This window comes from Capsicum annuum, chromosome 12 (assembly GCF_002878395.1).
Source record: "Capsicum annuum cultivar UCD-10X-F1 chromosome 12, UCD10Xv1.1, whole genome shotgun sequence".
Taxonomy (NCBI): domain Eukaryota; kingdom Viridiplantae; phylum Streptophyta; class Magnoliopsida; order Solanales; family Solanaceae; genus Capsicum; species Capsicum annuum.
The window spans coordinates 83,855,945-83,864,963 of NC_061122.1; positions in this window are offsets into that span (position 1 = coordinate 83,855,945).

The window sequence follows — 9,019 nt, forward strand, 5'->3', positions numbered from 1 at the left end:
AGCCAAGGTGGCAATTTCTGAAGTTAAACCTCCATCCCGGGCCTTCTACTTATGGTTCTGGTCAGGTCAAAAGCAGTGGAAACAATAAGGCATGTGATTTCTGCCCGACTTCAAACCTTCTTATTTTTACTGCAATTGAACTGATTAGACCTACGAACAGAAGGCATGGGATGCAAGTTAGATTTAAAAAATTGACGCCTTGATTTCCCTTATTTTTACTTCAGTAGTTATTGGTTTAGGTTTCATTCTTGATTGAAAATCTTACAAATCCTTTATGCTCGCCAAGCTGCATCCTTAGAGTTCTGATCCTGTGTTTTGTGGGTCTTCATTCAGGCCACTCTAGCTTGTCGCAGTCCCTAGCAAAGTGTCCAACTCAAGTCCTCTTTAGCATTTTTGTTTTCAAGAACGGCTGATGAATTTTAATATTTGGATACACTTTACATTTGCAGCTCATTCAGTTTTTTCATCTTTTAAGTCAATTTCATTGGCTAGATTGGCTAGAAGTTCCTTGCTTGCTTTCCTGTGTTTCCTATTAAACAAGGTCTGAGATGATCTATGGTCTTCTCCACCTCTTCTTTCCCGCATAGATATTCTCCCAAACCCCTTCTGCTGTGTAATAGTCTCTTCGAGCAACCCATTCATATAAATTTGGACCAGGGGAATTTGTATTGGTTTTCCATTCTTGTTTGCTGCAGTTAAATGTTTTGAAGTCCATCTTAAAGTCCACTGCGCTATCAAAATTGGTCCAATCACTATTGAATATCACTAATGCCATTAAATATTAATCCCTTCTCAGAACTTGACGCATAAACATGAGTAAAACCATCATTAAATTGTAATAGGGTATCGACACCACCTTCTTGCAACCCTTCGGCCTTATTAGTTTGCACATATCAAACTAAACTGTAAAATACAGGATCTTGTTAAAAGGATCAATGTCTAATTGTTAAAAAACTACATTCACAAAATTATTGTACTTTATGTGTGTCTATCACGACAGACTGATAATAATACATAACTCCGACGCATGAAATTGGATCCATCCACCTGCATGGACCTTATTCTTCCTACTCCATCAATGTCAGATAGTGTTTATTCTTCACTTTCTATTGTTAAGTTGTGTACAAGACTACGGAGGATCAAAGGGTAACCATCTTCAATGTCAAAGGACTGCATGCCCGTCAAGAAAAAACAAGTACTACAAGTCATGAATTTTTACCTTTTTTGTTTTTAAATCTACTTTTTATTTTATTTAATAAAATAGTCACAAATTTAGATTAATTAATGTATGTGATAATTATTAAAAAAGAGGTGAACAGTCCTGACTTTTTGTCTAACACATTTAAAATAGCAGATGAATCAAATTCCCCATCTGTTGCAACTGATGAATCAGCTATTAGAAGAAATCAAAATATGTCCTCCAACATATGGTCCATCTGTCGCAACAAATAATCCATATGTTGCACATATAGACCATTTGTTCTAATAGATGGTAAATCTGTTGCGACAGATAGGTTATCTATTGCAACAACTCAATAATAAGGATTATTATTAAAAGAAAAATCATTTTGAAAAGGTGAGAAGTTTGAATGTAAAACAAAAAGTCATAACTTTTCACAGAAAACAAAAAGTCAGCAATTTGAATGTAATTAATACAATGAAGCTGAACAATCGTGTCTTTTTGCATAACACATTCAGATTCAATCCTCTATAAAAAGTCACTCCCTAATCTCCATTCTACTCCACTTTATTTATTTCTTGCATTTTGTCTTTTCGTATTACATCTTCAACCACTTCTCTTCAAAGATCATATTTCTTTCTCATTGAGGTAAGTTTTTTGTGTGTGTAAATCTACCAGCTGGTAGTATATGTTGTATTATAATTCAGAATCTTTTCTTTACTATTGTATTTATATTTTTTGTCAATTCATGCATGTTATACATGTGACTGATCCTATTTGGGACATTGCTATTTTGTGTGACACCCTGCGGGAACTTCAGAGGCAAGTCAATGTCCTGCAGTGGGAGTTAGTCGCTATGAGAGCAAGGATGTTTGAAGAGATGCGCAGGCTAAAGAGGACCCGACTGCTACCGATTGATGATTAACCGGCTGACAATAATAATAATAATAATTAGGTGATATTTTTTTCTTTTAACATATGTATTTTAATTTTTCTATATTGGATTTATACCTCATGTATTTTTTTATTTGATGGAAAATTTATTTTTGGTCGACTATGACTTTTTAATTCTTATTTAATTTTTATCTTTTCTATTTCTTCTTCTCAACAAACATGTCGACGGTTGGACGTAAAGAGCAATTTTGAATCAAGTAGCAATAGCAAGAGTTTTGAGTTCTTTCAATGGATGGACCATCTGTTGAAACAGATTGGTCATCAGTTAGGTTTGTGTCAGCAGATTATCCATCTATTGCAACAAATTTGTCATCTATTGTAGGAATAACATTCCAATTTGATGAACTGTATTGTGTTCATCCAGTAAATGTCCATCTGTTGCAATAGATGGGTAATCTGTTGAAAATAATTTTGTGGTCTGTTGTATTTAGTTCCTGTTTTACCTCTTTTTATTGATGCACAAGTTATTAAAAAGATATTTTATATAATAAATAATAACATCTATATTCACAACAATGAGTTACATATATAAAAGTCTATAACAAATAACAACACAAGTTTTTGCTATTACAACAATCATAGTGGATTACGATTCGAGCATGTAGTTTTTTTGTGGCCAACAGTCTTATATACGGTGTACTTGTTTTTTCTTGATGGAAATGATTCTCCGACTCCACTCCTTCTCTTATATCGCCTTCTTCCCGATTTGATAGTGCTTAGGTCAATAAATGGAATTAATCTCTGCAAAAGCTCCATAGGAACAACCCAAGATTCTTCAGGAGGCACCAAATTAATATTCTCACTATATGTCATTATATATTTTTCCACCGAATAATATGGAAAGGAGCACTCATAAATTTTAGTTTTATATTGTGCACCGTATTGAGCTCAAAGTGCTGCCATAGCATCTGGACAGGGTATTTTGTCCAAGTTAAAAACTCTGCAAGTATAAGATCTTGTTTGAAGATTGACCATCGCAACATCACCATGATCGTCGATACTGAACTTGTAATTTGCTATTTGATGAGCAAATAACCTATTCCCTAAACTAACGTTCGTTGATATTTTTTTCACTTCTAGAACAAATTTGGTTCCTGAGTTCTTGAATTGCACACGTCTTTTGTAAAATAATTTGCCATACTTCTTATTTATTTCATCAAATACCCTGTGATGGGAAATTCTCTTTTAATGCCAAACAATGAATTCACTGATTCAACTATGTTTGATGTCATCATATCATACTTATACAAAAGAATCAATTAGTACAGCATCATACCAAACTTGTAACTCAAATAAGACATTAAATTCATAAGAATGTACCTATTTTTTGAACAAAATGCCCGGCTCCATCACTCAAAACCGACATGTACGAGATATTCGGCTGCCTTGAGATGTATATCCATTATTTGATTGAAATGATCAAAAAATGCATCTCTATTATATGTTTTAGCTGCTCTATAAAAAAGGGTCGCGATGCTTTCGTTGTGAAAGTTGTTTTGAATAATATCTCCAAGATGCCACATACAACAACCAAAGTGAGTTGAAGTGTAGAAAATTGAGCCTATCTTTAGGATACTTAGATGCATATCCAAAATAAAGCACAACTCTTTGTTATCTTCGATGCAACTTCGCATTTGTTCAAAAAAATATCCATATGAGGCATCACATTCCTTATCCGCTAAACAAAAAGTGATAGGAAAGATGTGCCTCTCCACATCCTGCGCCGCCGCCGCTAGCAAAACTTCATTATACCTGCTCCTCAACAAGGTCCCGTCGATAGCTATGAATTTTATCAAATGTTGAAAACCTTGAATCCAAGAACCATAGGATACAAAAAAGTACTTGAACGTTCCGTTTTTATCAACATGCAATGTCGTCTTACTTCCGGGATTTATGGACTCAAGCATGTAATGGTAGGCAGCGAAGACTGCTTACTCGTATTCGTGCGTCCCCTAACCAAGTCCTTGGCAATCCCCATGGTCATATATATCTTCCAATAACTGACCATAAAACCTAATTCTATACGAAGTTGATTGGCCAAATCCCTTGTAGAAGCGCCTTTGCCATTGGGGAATCTATTCTTGAAATATTGACCAAGGACCTCTTTCGTGGTGTGAAGATTTTGGCCCCTAATGTGCTCTGAACCACATGTGTGATACTTTTCATAAACATGAATGATAAATCTATCAAAACTTAAGTACTTCGCAGCCCTAACCACTACTTGTAATTCGGATTAGCACATCTGTAGGAAAAGACTTTACTTGAATTAATCACCTTCTTTACTCTGAATTTTTTTTCAAGCAAGCAATAAACAAAGAAGTACAAAGTTCTTTCTTATCCTTGAATGAAATTCCCTTGTAAAAGCCGGTCTCAACATCTTGACGATTGCCAGATTGTGTCGATTGAGAAGAATTGTCCACCGTATTGCTCGCAGCAACGGGTGTAGGTGTTTAATCATCATTTGGAATATTCATGTCCAAATCATCCAACTTATCATCAATGATGTCTTATCGTTCTTCTTCTTATACATTTTGGTTATCATTTTAACCACGTAGACCCTTAACACTAGCCTAGCTAAATCACTAAGATAAATATGTAACCAAACTTGATCAGTTATCTTGAAAGGTAGTACCCTCTGATTTTCAAAGGAGCTGTGTATATAGCTGATGATGAGTTCTTTCGCTTGACAATTCAGTCCACAATAGCTGGTGATTAAGTTCATAAAATAATCATATGAAACATCAATTTGGACCATCATAGCTATAATCTCTAGCATTTCACCCTCCTTCTAACGTCATACATATCGATTGCTCTTCTCGATCCATTGACCATGACAATTCACCCCTATTGTTATTGATCCCTCCATTAGTGGTACCTAAATAAAGTCATTTGTTGAAAAAAATTAATAATGATATCATAATAAAATTAATAGTGATTTCATAATGTCGTAACATGAACCCAAACAGATGTGAAATCTATTGCAACATGTGAAAAAATATGTTGCAACAGGTCAGTAATCAGTTGTAACAGATTACTCATCTGTTAGATTGATGTTACGCTTCTAAAGTTGATTCCAATAGATGAGTATCTGTTGTAACATGTGAACCATATATTGCAATAGACTATCCATCTGTTATAATAGTGATTTATATGTTGCAACAAATAACTAACTTGTTGCGACAGATGACTTACCTGTCACAACAGATAACGTGTCTGTTGGATTCGAGTTCAGCTTCTATTACAATAGGTGACTAATTTGTTCCAACAGATAAATACTCTGTCGCAACAGATGAATGATCTGTTATAATAGAGGAGTCATCTGTCGCAATAGATGACCCATATGTTCGATTTATGTTACCTCACTATAGAACCATAAGCATGAATCCAACATATGAGTCTTCCGTTGCAACAGATGGCTCATCTGTCACAACAGATTGGTGATTTATTTAAATAGATGGATCTTGTGTTACATTCAAGTTCGCGTGCTATCTATTGTTTGAAAAACAACACAATAGCAGTTACCCAGATGAAAAATCCAACTAGAAATCATAATTTTATTTAACAAAGTCACCTATGAAGTACTACCAAAGTGATGTACGAAACAACATTTGACCTTAAAAATTGGTCAAGTAGCAGCAGTAACAGTAAAAACAACAACAATGGTCAACAAGAAGAAGATGAAGATGATAATGAAGTAGAAGATGATGATAATAAAGAAGAAGATGATGAATAAAGCAGCAGCAACTATGAACAACAAAAATTGCGAAGAGAGAGAAAATAACAACGGATGAGAAGAAAGAGAAACACACATTTATTTCCTCCGTTTCTAGTTAGTTATATTAGGTTTTACATTTGGATCAAAGTGTAAATTAAAAGAACTTGTGGGCTATTCTCAAATTTTCCCTACTTTCTTAATCCATACTAAAGTAATTTTCACATTCATTCAATTATTACAACTTGAGTCACCTACACCTCATTTTCAAACTCTTTTGTCATTTTTAACTAAATTCCCCAAGTTAGTTTGTATAAATGTTCTAAAATTAAGATTGTAGCAATTTTTATATATACTTGAAGTCATTGAAATATTTTGTTGTATTAGATGAAAAAAATGAATTTTGCAAAAACTCTTCTCACATGAAATTATAGGTGAAAATAAAACAATAAATATTAAAACAAATTTATTTCAATCAATAACTGACAAATTACATACCCGCAAATTCATAAAAATATCCATATTTTTTATATTTGATCATTATTAAATTGTACTTATTAAAATATTATCATGTTATTTTATAAAATATTAAATTATTTGTGGCCTTTTGATATATTCTAAATCTCCAGTAATACTTTCTTCGGTACAAATAAATTTTTATTTAAATTATTATTTTTTATAGCTTAAGTTTGGGCCCGGGCTTAGTACGAGCCTCATGATATATATCTATATAGAGAGAGAGAGAGAATAAGACCAGACTATATTCTAGATAGACCCCAAAAGTGTTTAGTAGACAATCTTTGGATATCTTATAATAGACAAAATCATAATCATTTTATGGCATCCATGAATTCTTTATGCCATTACATGGCAGAAAAAAGTAGGCCGAAGTTTAAATATTACGTAGTCATCATGGAAAGACTAACGAAATTTTTCAAACATGGTTAGAAGTGTTAGATTCAATACAAGGTTTTAAAACCCCTCTTTTCAAAGGTTTTAATGATTTTACCGAAGCCCCAAATCATGCTAGAGGATATTTAGGACCAAACTATTATATATCACCATCACTCAGACAGAACTCAGATCAAATACCTCAGTATAATTTACAAAGAGAGACGGGAAAGATTATTTTTTGCAATCATTGTTCTTCTATGACGGAGAATTTCAAGAAGCTAAATGCTCAGAAGGAATCACTCCTCATGGAAAACACTAGATTAATAAAGCAGGTACAACTATTAGAAGCAAGACTCAACTATCAGACAAATGTAAGCAAGACAGATGCAAAAACACAGACTCAGACATAGAGTTCTCCATCTCCTCAAAAAATGGATGAGAAGGGTGTGCATTTCTCACTAAATGCTCAGAAATCCACTGTATCGGATGTTGGTACAGCCAGTCTGATTCAAACGGTAACCGGTAAAGACAAATCAAAATCGTTAATGGCTGTCACTTTGCCAAAAAGTGAAGATAAAGGATGTTCTTCATCAAAACATAAGTTAGCAAAATCAGGTAATAAGATTTAAAAGAAGACTTTAATATCTAAAAGGAAAAATGAAACGATAGAGACTATAATTAAACAGACTTTAGATAAATTCTTTAACAACAAGACACAAGATAAACATATGAATGGACAACCAGATGGACAACCCACTACCAATTCAGACAAAACTATTCCAGAAATAAATAATGCAGACAATAATTCTTCAAGATCAGATGAAGATGATAGTATTGCAAGTCATCTTGCACATTTTCAAGATGCTCAGGATCCATATGAAGACGATGACTCAGGAATGAGTTTCGACTCAATTGCCCTGCACAACTTGGATACATAGTAAAGACAGCACACAATTTGTATTATTAGATGGTATAGTCAGGTGGGGATGCCCACTTTATGTCTTGTAATAGTTAAATCAGTGTCAGAGTGTTTCCTTTATCACTACTTTCCAAAAGAAAGAAAAACTGTTGAAGCACGCGTCTAAATAAGTCTGGAAGAAAAACTAATAATGCATGTGATGATGGGGCCCAATGAGTACCCAGCTTGCATTATTAAGATTCTTTCTTGTCTCTTATCTTTTAGTGTTAGCCACATATGTCTGGGCCACATAGTAATCTTTATGACCACTGCTTTATCTAGTTTTTGCCTATAAAAGGGTAAATTTTGTAGAAGGAAGATAGAGTGAGAAAAATCAACCAACCTCAAAACATACCTGAAATGTGTAAAATCTTCCTTCCAACAAACCTATCCAAGTCAGTCTTTTTTGTATAAACTTTTGTATAAGTGTGTTTGAATAAAAGCTTCAAGTTTTCTATTCGATCTTAAGGGGGTTCCCGAAAGGGAAACCTCTCTCCTAGTTACTTTATGTAAGTTCTTATTTACATTTTTTTCCCCACCAAAAATATTTATATTTATGTTCTTATATCTATGTTTAAATTTTTTTTAACATGTTTTTTGTACATCATGTAAATTAAATTTTTTGTAAAATTATTGCCCTTAGTATATGGTTAGCCTCTTAATTTCTTAATAACAACGATGGATTAACCTAGAAATTCCTAGAAATTCTGGCCTTGATAGTCCGACAGGTTTGCAAACTAGACAAAGAACGAGTGTTAGCTGCCAGACTAAAGTTTCCGGGGTGTGGTTAAAGAAGTAAGATGTTAAGAACATAGATTAAGAGGAAGAAATGAACCGGGTATAAATAAAATCTCTAGAGAAAATATAAACTATAAGAATGATAAACATGAAGAAACATCGCGAAAGAGGGAGTACTGAGAAGGCTTTACAAAACTGATATACTAAAAAATCATTATTTATTGAAGAATATTATTAAAATATATCTTTGTTTATTGAAATATATCTTTGTTTTCGTATCAGAGCGAGAAGGTTTTGGGAACATTACCTATTAACTCGCAAAATATTTTAAATTCTGTATGAAAAGACATAGATCTTTCCAAGACATAAAGTGTAGCTATTTCTATTTATATAGAGAAATCAGAAAAAAAAAATATAATAGCTAGAAAATATAATCTAGAAAAAGTAGAAAAAGGTTATTAGAAGCAAATAGATTACATAAATCATATAATACATCTAGACCAGTTTGTGATAATTTAGTAAGCGCATTAAATTGGAAAATACAAGGTTGTGAAAGAGATTTAGAAAATAATACTTTATGAAT